We start from the raw sequence: 16,253 nt of genomic DNA on the forward strand, positions 1-16,253 counted from the left end.
TTTTGTTCTACCACTAGGTTGGCAAAATAAAAAATTTTTTTTCAAACGAAGTGTGGGACGCCTTCCAGCATACTGGAACGAAGATCCACAGAAGATCGCCGGAGAGGTTGGCGGTGAGGTTTGGAGCAAGCTTGGGGAGCCTATGTCAAGCTAGTGCTTGTAGCTAGTGTACTGACTACGTTAGGCTGAAGCGTAGGATGGAAAGTAACGTACGATACGTTTTATGGTAAGCGGGTAGTGTGCTCTAAATACAGCTGCGATATCATGAGTATCACAAGCGGTACTGACTTTACCCTCAACCGTTTGAAGGAATTCTAGTTAGCTTACTCACTTACAATTAAATAAATAAATAAATAAATATCTACAATATACACACACGGTTGTCTGTTCCTACGGTAAGCAACTTAATGCTTGTGTTATAGGTACTGCCGACTGGTACAGCTATTTTTTTTTTTTCGATAAACATATGTACAAATAATACATATATAAATATTAGACCCAGACTCGTGGTGAGAATCAAACTCACAACTCCCGGACTAGAAAGCACTTGTAGGTGTCACTACAAACTGCGCCAACGGGCTAGTCAAACTTAGTTATTTTTCTATAATATTTTGTATACCTCCTCGCCTAGTCGGTTTGCGCAAGTTTTTTAGTAAGATATTTCACAGAAATTATTTAACATGTTTTAAAACAGAAAAACTTCTGGACAAAATCATTTCAATGTATCGCTAGTAACGTCGACATCGCTTTGGTGTAAGTGGTGGGTGGACCGTGTGGGCGCGAACACGCCGGCGGGCGATAGCGCGTTTGATTCCCGCTCGGGATGGATATTTGTCCTGTACATTTGTCTATTTGCCTGCTCTCTCTATTCCCTTCTTATTAATTTAGTTTGATATCAGTCAGATTACTTTAAATTTCAGGAATAATATTGAAGATTTTTGATGGTTGATGATTTTTAAATATTGTGCGTTCTAGCCAAAAAAATATTTTACCTTGATATTAATAATAATTAATTGGCTCTCACGAAATTACATAGAGTAACATTTTACATTTGTCAGTGTTAATTGTTGCCACTTAGACCCTTTAGGGCATAGAGTATTGCTATAATTACGTCACTAACAGTTTTTAATACCATGTTAATATTTAAAGAACAACTTAACAAAAAAACAATTACTCATTTACGTCAGCAAAGACCGCATAACCTTTACAACTTTGCAGCTTCAATAACTCAATACTTAGTACTTTAAACATTTCCTCTTCCAATAAACACGAGTCACAAAAGTTCTACGAAACAATTGAAAACTCTAGTATATTGATTTATCGATAACTCGTTAAAACGTATAAGTTATACAATAGTTTGGTTGTTATCATAGCTAATAATCAAGGTTATGAGTCCACTTACTGCCCTTATAAAGACGTCAAGCAATAAAAGTGCGTTCTCGTTATCGCATTCCATCTCAAATGGACAATCCAATGACATAAGTACTTGTGCCAATCGCTATATTTGTATATGATCCTACAATCTTAAGCTTCATACCAAACGGTTCTAATTATTCTGGAATTTAACAGCGCTGTTGTATTTAAATCAAGTAAGATTAGGCGGTTCGTATTGAATTATTTGCAATAGCTATATATATCTATATATATAGCATCTTGTGTGCGATTAGTGAACTCACATATTAAAAACTAACTATGGAAACTATTTTTTTCACTTACTTAAAAGCAAAATAAATTTTCAAAATATTTAACGATCACGATAACAAAACACAATACCTGTAATTTGATAAAAGGAACTGCTGTAAAATAATAGTGAATACCACAAGAGCAAGCAATTATAGAAAATATAATTTAGAAATTATATCTAAGATCTAATAGGTACCTAAGTGACAAATACCGAAAGCAGCTGCGAAATTCTTTATAAAAACACGATACTTGCTTTAGATCACACGACTGAAGTAAAACTTCTTTTAGCAACAGGCCTATAGATATAAGATATAGTATATATATAAGATACAGTTATCTTAGATATAGGAAACGTAACTGGCTATGAGAGACAGAGACAAAGAAAATGTGTGCGCGCACCTCTCTCACTTGCTCCGTTCGCCTCGCCCGATCACACTTTTTGTAACGCTTTCGTCACGCTTTTACCAGCTTATATAATTTCTGTTACGTTTCTGGTTTTTTAATAATACTATGGTCCCTGTGTGGTAACACCCGCGTAGACATTTACTACTCCGATACAGTTAATAGATTTTCTATTAAGTATATTAGATTTAAAAATTAATTGAAACGAAATAGTTTTTAAAGTCAATTTTGTTGATCTTGACGGTAAACGGGTTTTAAAAAACGAACCCTTTTTGCAAAAAATAGAAAAATAAAAACTCTGTTACTCTCTTAGTACTCTCTATTCTAGATGATAGAATAATAAGTATTACTTATATTAATTTTTATTTTATTTTTTACGATGAGCTATGTAAACTTTTTAGTCAAATTTATAAGTAAGCTAATAAATATAATTAAAAGCGTTATTATTAGTCATAGAAAACTTTTTATTCTCAGAACGTCGTCTGTTTCAAAACAAAATAACTTGTAACTTTCCGTTATTCGCTGTAAGATTCATAAGGAATGCTAATGACTAAATAAAATGAATAAGTATGATACATTTTTGAGGGCACATCGGTATTCTAATGTGTAAAATGATTACTAAGGTTTGTGAATCCATCTTGTTCTACAACCTTATCTACCTTAACATGTACAAAAAAAAACAGAGCTGAGAAATCTATATATATAGACTATCTGACTCGGCAAACGTTGTCTTGCCACTAAACGCTATTTAAAAATAGAGGTTGGAGGTAGAAGGGTGAAAATTTAGGGTATTTTTCAACGTCAAATCATAATAAAATAAAAAATAAATAATTTATCTAAATATTAAAAAAAAATTAGGGGTGGACTACCTTTAACATTTAGGGGGATGAAAAATAGATGTTGTTCGATTCTCAGAACTACCCAATATGCACACAAAATTTCATGAGAATTGGTCAAGCCGTTTCGGAGGAGTTTAACTACAAACACCGCGACACGAGAATTTTATATATATGAGATTACAAGTTCCGAGGACTTCATTGTCGCTCAATTACTGTAGATGTTTTGTCTATACATTGAAAACATATTTTCCGTTGACTAACTGTTTGAAAATTCTACAAACATTAGCACGCAAAGTAGCTAAAACTTATTTCAATATCGTACAATTTTTTTATAACCTTTAACCACGTAAAGTAAATTTTCCTCTAAATCAACACGAGCGTTAGCTATTTGTTTGTACCAAAACAGACGGTCCGCGGCAATGTAAACTGGCATTTAGAGACATTGCGTCAACGCCGGGCCCAATCCAGAAATAAACTAGACAATGTAGGGTAATTGGTGGGAATGTAGAATTGTTTACACGGCCTCGCAAACTTAGTTAGGCTGTTGTTATTTCGTGTTATAATAGAAAATTTGTTAGTCCACTAACTAACTACTACTAATAAATATAGTGTACATAATAATATCTATATGTACATCATTGATCCAGACCTAGCCTTAGTTGACCACTAACCCATCGTGAAGCAGCGTGGTGGATTAAGTTTAAACGCTTTTACTATATTAAGAAAGCCCAGAAGTGATACGGGCATGCTGGATAAGTCATGAATCAAAAATTCAAGTCAAGATAGCTCAGTTAATGTTATTCTTGAATCAATAAGGGATGGTTTAAGACAAAATTCTAGTCAGTTGTATTGATTTTTGTCTTTCAAGAAGAAAGTTGTATACACTGTTAAAAATGTCTTTGGTAAACTTACTAAAAATGTGTGGGAAGTTTTAACGCAAAACAATTTAGTAAATTTACTAAACAGAATGCTTCAACTCAATTTGAGAAAATTACAAAATGTTTTTGGAAATTTACCAAGCAGTTCCAGAAGATTTAAATAGTAATTTTATCATACAGTTTTGTAATTTTACTCAAGAATGTATCATGAAAATGCTTAGTAAATTTACTATGCTGTTTTGTAACTATACTACTTAATTCACTTGAATTGAGTTTGATAAAATTGCAAAATATTTTTGGAGATTTACCAAGCGGTTACAGAAAATTTGATTAGTAATTTTACTATACAGTTTTGTAATTTTATTCAATAATTGATCATAAAAATGTTTAGTAAATTTACTACGCAGTTTCGTAACTACACCAACCAATTCATTTGAATTGGGTTTGATAAAATTACAAAATATTTTTGGAAATTTGCCAAGCAGTTACAGAAAATTTGATTAGTAATTTTACTATACAATTTTGTAATTTTAATCAATAATTGATCATAAAAATGTTTAGTTTTTTATGCATACTAAGAACTTTTAGCCCATAAAACCGTCAGGGAATATTTAATATTTTAAATGATAGTTTATACATAATTATTCTCCTTATATTAGAACTTTAACTGAGAAAAAAAATCATTACTTTTAACTGCAAGAAAAAAATTAAATACATATATTAAGATTGAATGGAAAAAAATTAAGTATTCGATAATTCATTTTCTAACCAGCTAATTCACCAACATTTTCTAACTTTATAACTTGTTAAAAAAAAAATTCGAAAAGAGGATGACCCTGAAGGCCATCCTTGCAACTTCCCGCTATCTACACTCGAAGCGCGCCGAAGTAAGTTCAGGAGTGCTTTGTTGAGCTCTGCGAGCTCATCAACACTTCAACATTAATGATTTTTGAGCTCTTCGAGCTCAAAAATTTTTTTTAGAACTTTTGCAACAACGATATCTTACGCATCAATTGACCGATTTTAACTTTCTGAATGCTATTCGACGCAGTTTCTCGAGTACTAAAAATGTTGTGAAGAGAACAAAATCGATAAGTCTCAAAATTTCAAAGTCATCTTGGAAAAACTTTTTTTTTTGAAATTTTTGAAATGCCATAACTTTGGAACGTGTTGTTCGATTTTGACGTTCAAGACGGCAATCGACGAAGTTTTTTGAGGCGTAAAAATGTTACAATGAGAGCGAAACCGATGAGACGTACAGTCTCCATGTTATCCTAAAAAAACGCTTGTTTTTGAATTTTTTCGATTTTTTTGGTTTTCGATATCTCACGAACGAATCAACCGATTTCAATTTGTACAACGGCAATCGACGCAGTTTTTTGAGCACTAAAAGTGATGTAAGGAAAACAAAGTCGATAAGTCTCAAAATTTCAAAGTTATCTTGAAAAAACGTTTTTTTTGGAATTTTTGAAATGCCATAACTGCAAAACGCGTGGTTTGATTTCGATGTTCAAGACGGCAATCGACGCAGTTTTTTGAGGCCTAAAAATGTTACAATGAGAACAAAATCGATTAGACGTAAAGTCACTAAGTTATTCTAAGAAACGCTTGTTTTTTAATTTTTTCGATTTTTTTGGTTTTCGATATCTCACGAACGAATGAACCGATTTTGATTTGCAAAACGGCCTTCGACGTCGTTTTTTGAGCTTAAGAGCTGATTAGGTTATGGAATTGATCGGTGCAATAGCCAAAAAGTTATTCTAAAAAAACATCATTTTCGAAAAAATTTTTTCGCGGTTTTTTTTTTTAATTTCTCAAAATCTACCGAATCGATTCACTTCAAATTTTCAGGAAGTCTAAGTTGAGTGGAACCCTTTCGAATGCCACGAGTCTCGTTTCGATCGGTCAAGCCGTTCAAAAGTTATAAGAGGTTTACATGCGTACACACACACATCCACACAGACATACAGACACCCTCGTAAAAATAGTCAGGGAAGCTTTCTAGGGCCTTTAAACGTCGAGATATGATGAAAACTCGACTTTCGAAAAACGGGGTAAAACCAATAACTTCCCGATTTTTAAAAAAAATTTTAATTTTTTTAGAGGGAAGTTAAAAATGCTTTATTAATCATAACTTTACTATATATAATTTTCAAATCAAAATTTTACATATAAATATGATATAAAAATATTGATAAATTTTTAATAATTTCAATAATATGTAAATAAACATTTTTTTTTGTAATCTTTCAAGAAACTATGGTAAACCGAAATACTAACAATTTTGGTTCATCTAAAAAAGTAGTTACCCTATTATACTGTTAATCATACAAAACACTGTATAATTTTACAGTCAAAATAATAAAATTAATGAGAAGATTATTGAATTTCCAATGAATTCATTAGAATTCGAATTTAACTATTGTTTCACAATCTTACTAGACCACAGATTAAATTAAAATACGCACAATGTTTGTAAATTTACGAAGCTTGGAAACGAAAGTCGACAGCGTGTTTAGTAAAATTAAACAAGGCTAAAGAAAAATAGTATTTTTTAGTAATTTTACAATACATTGTGTAATTTTACAATAAGAATAGTAAAAATACCAAAAAATTTTTTTGAATTTTCAATAATTCCATTGTAGTTTCAATTACAATATTGTTTTGTAAATTTACAACAAAATTAGTAATTCAAAACACAAACAATGTTAGTAAATTTAAGGAGCTTGGTATCGAAAATTGATAACCTGTTTAGTAAAATTATACATGGCAACAGACAAATAGTATTTTTTAGTAATTTTACAATGTATTGTGTAATTTTACAGTTCAAATTGTAAAAATAATAACAAAATTTGTAAATTTCTAAACACTTCACAGTAATTCGAATTATAAAATATTTGGTAATTTTACAAAAAAATATAGTATCTCAAATTACTAAAAATTTTGGTAAATCTTCAAAGTTTGTTATTAAAATTTAATAAACTGTTCCGTGAAATTACAATACAAGTAAGATTTATACTCTAAGATTGTAAAATTAAAGCGCATCTTAGCAAATTTTCTCATATGTCTTGGAAAATTACTCAAAATGTGTTATAATTTGAATTCATACACACTGATTAGTAATTTAGCCATCTCATGTTGAGTAAAAAAATGATAATTTTACAAAAAATTTTTACAGTGTAGGCAATTAAAGAAATTCGGAGCCATGCGTGTCCTTCAACCAACAGTAAAGTTTGAAGTGGATTTGGGTCCAAACCTTCAAACACCACACACAATAATTATGTGCAGCTTCTGGCTCATTCATGGCTTCATGGCTCTATTTTTGTTACAAAAAGTACTTTCCAGACATCCGTAAGATTAAAAAGAATATTTAATAAATAATACGAACTATTTTAATTAGTATCTACGAACAAACAATCAAATAAAAGCCGGAAACAGGACTAACTAACAATATTGAGGTAGTGATCATTATTTTTTTTTTGACGATGCAAGTGACTGTGTGGCAAGTCGTTTAATAATTGGATTGGCCAGGCAGCAAAGAACAGTTTAAAAATTTGATGTCGTGCACAGGTATTTACCCTCATTGTAAGGCTCTCTACTGATTATAAAACTTTGTTACGAATTCCAAAGATATTCACAATTTTCCCTAAACTCTTCAATAGTAAAATCTTTAAAATACCTTTCTGAAGCTTAAGCTACAGAAAGGCATTTAAATCGTATAAATGTGATTAAGCCCTTTGTGATTATGTCATATTACATCTTTACTATAATTTGTATTCATAAAAATTATAACCAACGAGGTTAAAATTAAAAATTAATATTTTTTAATAATATTTTGTAATAAATTAGAAGAACACAATATTGTAATAAAGTTTCCTTTGAATGTTGATAAAGATTTCTTGGACAGTTAAGATTTAGAACAACGATTTAGACCTGTCCGAAAGAGCAAAAAATAAATAAACTTTTCAGCGCTTTGGAGCTTTAAAAATTCTCCATGGCCAGAATTGTATAATAGCCAACAAAGAGGACTTTTAGTAGCTGAAATTTCAGTACTTTTTGAGGCTAGATTTGTTTCATAGCTAAGGGCACTGTTAGTAGCTGTCACGTGGTCGTTTTGAAAGGTAAGATAATCAACAAACAAAAACATGTTTTCGACTCCATAATGGATCTCTTTGTATATCAGTGAGGTGTGGGCGTTTGTTTGCTATGATAAAGAACACAGTGTAACAGAAATAATTTCGTTACACTTCGATTTATTTTATTAAAAAATTTCAGTATAATGTCGCAATATGCTGAGAATTTAATTTTTGTCTCGTTCGTAGTTCACTGTCAGTGAAGTAAGAAATGTATTTAATGTTGCTTTCCCTATTCTAATAGATCGAGAGACTGTCTTATCCGGAGAACAGTATCATTTTGACAAACAAGAAATTAAAAAAGAGATATTTAATATTCATTCACAATATTTCTTTTCGGTCTGGTTGTCTGTTCTTGTGGGTCTCACCGCAGTGCCTCCGAGGGTACTTTAAGCAGTCGGTCGCGATTGTTATCATAGAACCTGATAAAGATTGTTACACATAATAGGGAATATATCCGCCAAACCGCAGAGGAGCAGCGTGATGGATTAAGATCCGATCCTTCTACTACATAGAGAAAGAGGCCTATGCCCAGCAGTAGGATATTTCAGGCTGAATCGTGATATGTAATGTGTTAGATATTTAATCTTACTACTAATACTACTTAGTAATTAACATGAAGTTAAAAAACATTAGTTTTCTACTGTTAATTAATGCACTAACTGCATACTCGCTGTGTGGCTACGGTAGTAAAAAATATAGCCACCCCCTCACTTCCCGCGACTAAGGGATAAGACAGTTCCACTACCACCTTGGAACTTAAAAAGCCGACCGAGTGCGGGATAACCGTGCAATTGCTGGCTTTGAAATACACAGGCCGAATACAGGTAGCAGCGTCTTCGGTGCGACAAAGCCAGCCCTGCGGTCACCAACCCTGCCCAGCGTAGTGACTATGGGCAAAACACATGTTCACACGAGTTCACGCCATTTTTGGCGTGAACTTTGTCGAGACCTATGTCCAGCAGTGGACTGTGATAGGCTGAAATGATGATGATGATGATGATGATGATGATGATGATGATGATGATGATGATGATGATGATGATGACGATGATGATGATGATGATGATGATGATGATGATAATGATGATGATGATAAACTGTAAACAGTAATATTGTATGTCTCTTTTTAACTTTTATGTTTATTTTTAAGCAAAACAATGGATAGGATATTATTATATAAAAAGTACATTATTACATATTAAGTAATATAAGTTTTGTGCCAAGTCGTAATAGATAGATAGTGACGAAATAATTATCACGATAATACACTGACATATACGTTCTTCTTTCACAATACGCAAAAAGCTTTAGAAAGAAAACAAAGCATCGTTACAACATTAATCCTCAAAGGAGTTGTGATTGTTTTTCTGTGAAAATAAATGTAAGCTCTTTGCTCTTTTACAGGATAAACTCTTTTTAGGGAAAGAAATAGAACGTGTTGTTGGTTCAATTGTTATTCGTTGTTATTTGTAGAGTTTTACCGCCGCGTTTTATTACAAATAAACGATGAACGCGTCCGTTCACACAGAAAACAAATAAAATTTTATCTTTAACGCGAATGAAATTTTATAAATGCATAAGTTTTCAATGTTCTTTTTTTTATTTTCCTTTCAGTCTTTTAGGACTTTTCACTGTGGTTAAAGCGTTTTAAAATTATAACTTTAATTTTAAAAAGTTATATGCTTTTTCATTAAAAATGTAGCATTTTACATGATGGAATAAAACTGTCTGAATTTTTTTTTATTCTGTATGTGTGTCATTGAACACATCCTAAATGGTAGTATTAAAAAATCGTCTACAATTTAGGACGAGTTCGTATGTTCTTTCACGGTAATTTAATACTTAAGAAGCAATTTTATTAAGCTACTAATTTTGATAAAAATATAATTTCTCTAACACATATTGTTAGCATATATAAATTTGTAGTTCTGACGATTAGTAGAATATTAGATTTTGTGTCGATATTACTCTTATTGTTTATTCGTTTAATACCGGAACAGTACAAAGATATCGACACCATCTTCCGAATGGTTAATATTTATTAACACTATTTTGCAGGGTAGTTACAAAATAACTACTGTTATCATCTAAATTTATGCTTCTTATAATTTTATAAGATTGTTCTTACTGTGGTTATTATTTATTGGAGTGCCGGAAGAGCATAAAGATGGAGACACCATTTTCCGAATAGTTAATACTAATTTTATGATTGGTCAGTCGCCATCTTTGTCGTGTATTTGCGGGATTGTAGTCCTATAAATATGATAATTGGTAAGTGAAGAAGCAGTTATTATTTAATTATTGTGCGGATAACGTTGCTACTCGATAAGTGGCGTATAAGTGATTAGCGTGATAACTTATTCAATGTAGTTAAGTTAGTTGTATATTGTAAATGAATAACTATAGATTTGAAGTGAAAAATAAATATTTCATTGAATGTTTTCAGCCGTGTTTCACACGTACAATATATTTCAAAAACAAAATATTCTTATTCATCTTATTTGAAAAGTTATGGTGTATATATTCGTGATTAAAAAGGACACAATTAAATTTTCTTTATTATTATTTAGCATCTAATATCGATATAAGAATAATGTTATAATAATAAAAGCTAAATAAACAAGCGAATAACAACCAAAACAGTTTCTATTTCAACTTGCTTGTAGCGATTTTAAAACAAAAAAATTATAATCTCAAAGCAATACTCTATAACTATGTTAACTACGAGTATTATATGTAACATACAAAGTAGTCTATACACATAAATGGATTAATTAAGTACGGAGATACCGTAGAAGGTTTATAATTATATAATCGATTTACATTATATAATCCTATAGGCACGTATTATTACTAATGTGATAATCTACTTTGCAGGGATAATAGGAATTAAATAATTCAAATCTGTACCTCGTTTGCGCTTTTTAAATACACAGTATATAAAAAAAACGTTTTCTTATTAAGTATTATATTTATTGTATTGTTTATAGGCTATAAAAAATAACACTTTAACTAATATAAATAGGGAAATAAAGTCGAGCAAAGGGCAAGTAAGCTAATAACATAATTTGCACGTTTGCACGTACATAATTATGTACACACGTACAAAAAATGAATTTATGTACCTACTCTCGGATCGGCAATGCGATTTTTTTTTTTTTTTTTATGTCACTAGGTCGGCAAACAAGCGTACGGCTCACCTGATGGTAAGCGATTACCGTAGCTTATAGACACCTGCAACACCAGAAGCATCGCAAGCGCGTTGCCGACCTAATCCCCAATCCCCCCAGGAGCTCTGGTCACCTTACTCACCAACAGGAACACAATACTGCTTGAAAACAGTATTATTTAGCTGTGATCTTCTGTAAGGTCGAGGTACTACCCCAGTCGGGCTGCTCCATATTTTGAGCAGGAAATTCCTGCTGTGCCCTACCTCAGTAAATTGCAATTTTCAGCAGATTGCAACGTTTCTGGTGTTGCCGATGTCTATAAACTACAGTAATCGCTAACCATCAGGTGAGCCGTACGCTTGTTTGCCGACTTAGATGTATAAAAATTATATATATATATATATATATATATAATTTCAAACACATGTAAATAAACGAATACAAATCTAATCCAAGCCTGCATATAAGTGGTGTACATCATTAGTATGCAAATAGTTCAGTACATCGTCGAGTGACGTGAATAGGCACCGCAAACTCTATTTACCTCGACGATCTTAACAAGTGGGTAAGTTTATATTATTTGCATAAGGTGCGAACAATTCTTGTTAACATCTTGAGTGGATATGTGTGAAGTGATGATAGAATAGTTTCGTGTCGACGCTATAGAAGTTTTGTATCCTCTTTTATCTATTAGGAGCTTTGGATTATTTTAAGAGTCCAGTTTACTGCAATAAATGAGGTTCTTAATAAGTAACCGAACAGGACTGAAGGCCGATGGAGCAGAAATATCTTGGAGTGAAGAGCGCTTGTTGGCAAATGGAGTTTGGGACGACCCCCCGCCCGCTTTAAACCAACTATCTATGTAAGATTGCCGGTGTAGGCTGGATGAGGATTGCGGAAAACCGGGACGTCTAGCGCGAACTTGGGGAGGCCTATGTCCAGCAGTGAACTGCAATAAGCTGAACTAACTAACTAAAAGCTTGTTAGTGTCAACTGGTTTCTGCCAGATAAAAATAATAGGTATTTTGTCCAGGCCCTTTTAATGGAGTTGGAATTCTGATCAACTTGTCTGGTTTACTGCAATCAAATAGTCTTGTCGAAATTAGATTCTCAGCTGATAACATAGCATTTTTAGCAGGTGTCATAACAGATATTTTAACTATAATAATAAATACGTTATTAAAAAAAATTGTCAAAATATAATTTTCTCTTTATAGTTACTAGGGTCGCAGAAGGTTTTGGTCGAGTCAGGAAAGTATTACTTCTCGTCTAGCACTATATATTCTTTTTGGACGAATTTAAAGTCTTTAAGTCTTCACTTCTCAGAAATATAAGGTGATCTACATTAAAATAATCTTGTATAGTGTATCAAAATTTTCAATAATGTAAACACATTCCTAAATTATTATAAATTTAAACAAAACACTTAGTTGAAATTTGTTATTCGAATCAATGGGTTCGAAAAACAAATTAATAGAAATGTTTATTACTCAAAATTACAAGTTTTTGAAAGAATAGTATTTATATTGATGCTTACTAAAAATGAAATCTTGATAATGTTTTAATTATTTAGACAATTTTTATTTACCGTGATAAAATTTTATAAGATAAAAAATAAGCTGGTAATAACAAATTTCAATTTTAAATGAGGACGAAACCCCTTTTTAGGGTCCGGAAACATAAAACAGCTATGCACATTCGGACTACAAAAACATCTGTACGTCGTCTTAAACATTCATTTCTTCAACGGAGTCATGTCATGAGCGCAGATTGAATACGCGACTAACGTAACAATTATTTACCTACTGGAACTACAGAAATTTCTTTGCTATCTTAAGGATTCTAAAAAACTTTCGCAAATTAAGCGGTTCGTGAGGAAAACGAATCGTTCTATATGGAACGTTAAACCGTTCGTTAATTGAACGAAAAATGATTCGTTAATAAAATATCGGAAAATTTAACAGTTCGTAAGCAGAAAATTCTTTGTTTGAATAGAGCAAAATTGAATACTTCGTAATTAGAACATGCATTTTTTATTGAAATATTATACTAATTTACAAATCACAACTTAGGAACTAAATATTTACAAATATTTATGGTACAAATCATGTCCGCGTGGAATGGTGGCATGAATGCTGTATGAATATTTCCCGGCGAATTGCTATGCCAGTTCTCTGGGCGGAAAATCCACCAGCCGTCTTGTCACCAATGGAGGTAATAATAAGGCGAGGAGTTATCTCTTTTAGTAAATTTGTGTTATTTGAATAGGTACTTATAGTCACCAACGAACCGTTTCTGAATATAGGAACCGGACATTAGTTTCGTAGCACAAGACTGAAATATACATGTTTTAAGTTATAGTCTACACACACTCATATAGAATTGTATGTAGGATGTATGTAATATCATGGTCATGATAATATTTGCTTTTAGTTGGTACATTAACTTGTGGTTTCATTGCCTCTAGAGATTGCACGACTCTTATCAGGAGTATGACATGATGGTATAGGTATTATGTTGAAGTCTGTTAGTGACATATATATTCATAACATGAAAGGTGAGATAGTTAATCCGAACTAATCCTGGAATTTATGAGGCAAAAGTGGTTCTATATAAGGTTTCAAGCTCTGATAGGTGCCTGCTCATCATATAAATTTATTAAATTATAATATATATATATATATATATGTATATATATATATATGTGTGCGTGTGTGTGTGTGTGTGTTTGACATACACGCATGGTCGTCTGTTTTTAATAACTGATTACCTGAGTTGTAGATAGCAGCTGTCCGACATACATATACATTTTTTTGTTATATTGTATATACATATATATTTTGTTTCTTTATTTCGTTTTTATAGAATTGTCAAGGGGTAATATACAAAAAAAATGTCATATAATATGTAGTCTTGCGAGTGCCGGCGGTTTGCGAATTCGAATCTCGCTCGGAATGGATATTTGTGTTTAACAAATATTTCTTTTCGTCTTTGATGTCTCTACCGTGCCTCGGAGAGTACTTCAAGCTGTCGGTCCCGACTGCTATCATAAATACCTGAAATACTGGAATAATCCGCACAACCCGCAGTTGAGTGGCGTGGTGGATTAAGCTACGATCGTTCTTCTACATCAAGAAAGAGGCCTATGCCCAGCAGTGGGATATTAGACGCTGAATTGTGATCGTGATCTTTACAGATTGAAAGTAATATTTAAGAGTTAATTAAAATGTAAAATGAGATCATATGACACAAATTCTGAATCTGAAATAGTTTACCTTTGAAATCTAGACATGTCTTCCTTTTGAAACAATTTTAATCGTCAATTTCCAAATCAGATAGCCTTTATACAATTTGATTATTCTATTTAATGGACCATCATTATAACACAGTATAAAATAACGTCACTTCCCTTTGTCTGTATGCTTAAATCTTTTAAGCCAGGCAACGGATTTTGATGCGATTTCCTTTAGTAAATAGAGTGATTCCAGAGGAAGGTTTATAGTTATAATATTTTAGAGGAACACTGATAGTTTTTGCAACCGTACAAAGCTGGGCAAGTCGCTAGTTTATAGATATGAATAAGGTCATAACAAACTGTTAATCAAGAATCCTTCTCAAAAATAACATTGAAAAAACAATTGAAACCACAAAACAACTTATACTACAACAGTAAACAATAAACATTCATAAACCCCACCATTCAACAAACTCCATTACCATACTCATCATCAGGGTACGGAAACACATCACAAACATTTAATACTCCACAAACTCTCTCACGGCCTCAACATTTGTAAATATTTCGTTGCGTAATGACATGATTTATGTTAAGGGAAACTAATAAAATTGACAAATCTATATCCTTAATAAAACTGACTTGTTTATGTATGTACACAGGAGATATTTGAGATGAAAATGTATGAAGGATTTTCATAGGATCCATAGAAAATATTGAAGCCAAAAATATTATATTTAGAAGTTTTGTCTGTCTGCCTGTGCCAATGTTGATGCTGTCATCGCATTGTATTGCTGGAGGTCTAACTGAAACACTTGGACATATTACACCTTAAAATGGTGCTTAGAACCTTTTTTTTTAACGTGGGGAAAATCTTCACGGATAAACGAATCGTTTAACCAACCGATTGAAATTGAAGACTATGTGCATTTTTTTAAACTATACAATTTTTTTTAATTAGAAATTTAAATGTGCCTACATGTACAATTATTTTAGGAAACTGTACATTTACTGTTTATCTAGTAGGTTTCTCCCTCAATTAATTCTACTGTTCATGTCAGTTGCAACTTCGCTTATAGTTCTGCTTCTAAGAAGCTGTTAAAATTTTCTTATAGATAAAATCAGGCGTAAATCGTTAGAATATAATAAATAAATAAATAAATAAATAAATAAATAAATAAATAAATAAATAAATAAATATAGAAATAGAATTGCCAATATTTCTTTTGCTTAACAATATTTAAATTAAGATTTTTGGTGTAATTATGTTTTTCGTATATTTTTTTTTAAATTAAGGTAGACTTTTCAATTTTACTCACACGAAAACTGAAGTCTAATTATTTGAATTTTCAAACATTTTCACGGTCACTTCGGTTAAATGGATTACGTTGATCCATGGGTCGTCTAGGGGATACAACGCGAAGTTTTGTTTAGAACTTGATATATTCCAGTACTAACTCGACTGTAAATTATAATAATGTTAAACTTGTATCCTAGAGATAAAAAATAATTTAATAACTAAAAATAAAATAGCTGTAAATAGCATATCTATAAAAAAGGGCTTAGTCATTTACATAAAGCTTGAATGAATGTTTATAATTTTTTATATACATAAAGCATAAAGTATAAGTAATAATCAGGAGTAGATACTAAAAATCTACCAACCCGCATTGATGCTGCGCGGTGGATTAAGGTACAATATTATGCCTTGCAGTGTGAAGTTTACAGTCTTTTGTAGTTGATTATTCCTTTTGGATATTTTTGTCGATTTCATATTTATTGTAATATTTACCATACATAATAGATAAACACTTCCCCGAGCAAAGCATAATGCACGAACCGACATTATTATAAGCGTTTTAAACATCTTCATGAACGAGTAATAAAACTCACTACCATAAAACAAAATT

The sequence above is a fragment of the Melitaea cinxia genome, chromosome 23, assembly GCF_905220565.1.
Source record: "Melitaea cinxia chromosome 23, ilMelCinx1.1, whole genome shotgun sequence".
NCBI lineage: Eukaryota > Metazoa > Arthropoda > Insecta > Lepidoptera > Nymphalidae > Melitaea > Melitaea cinxia.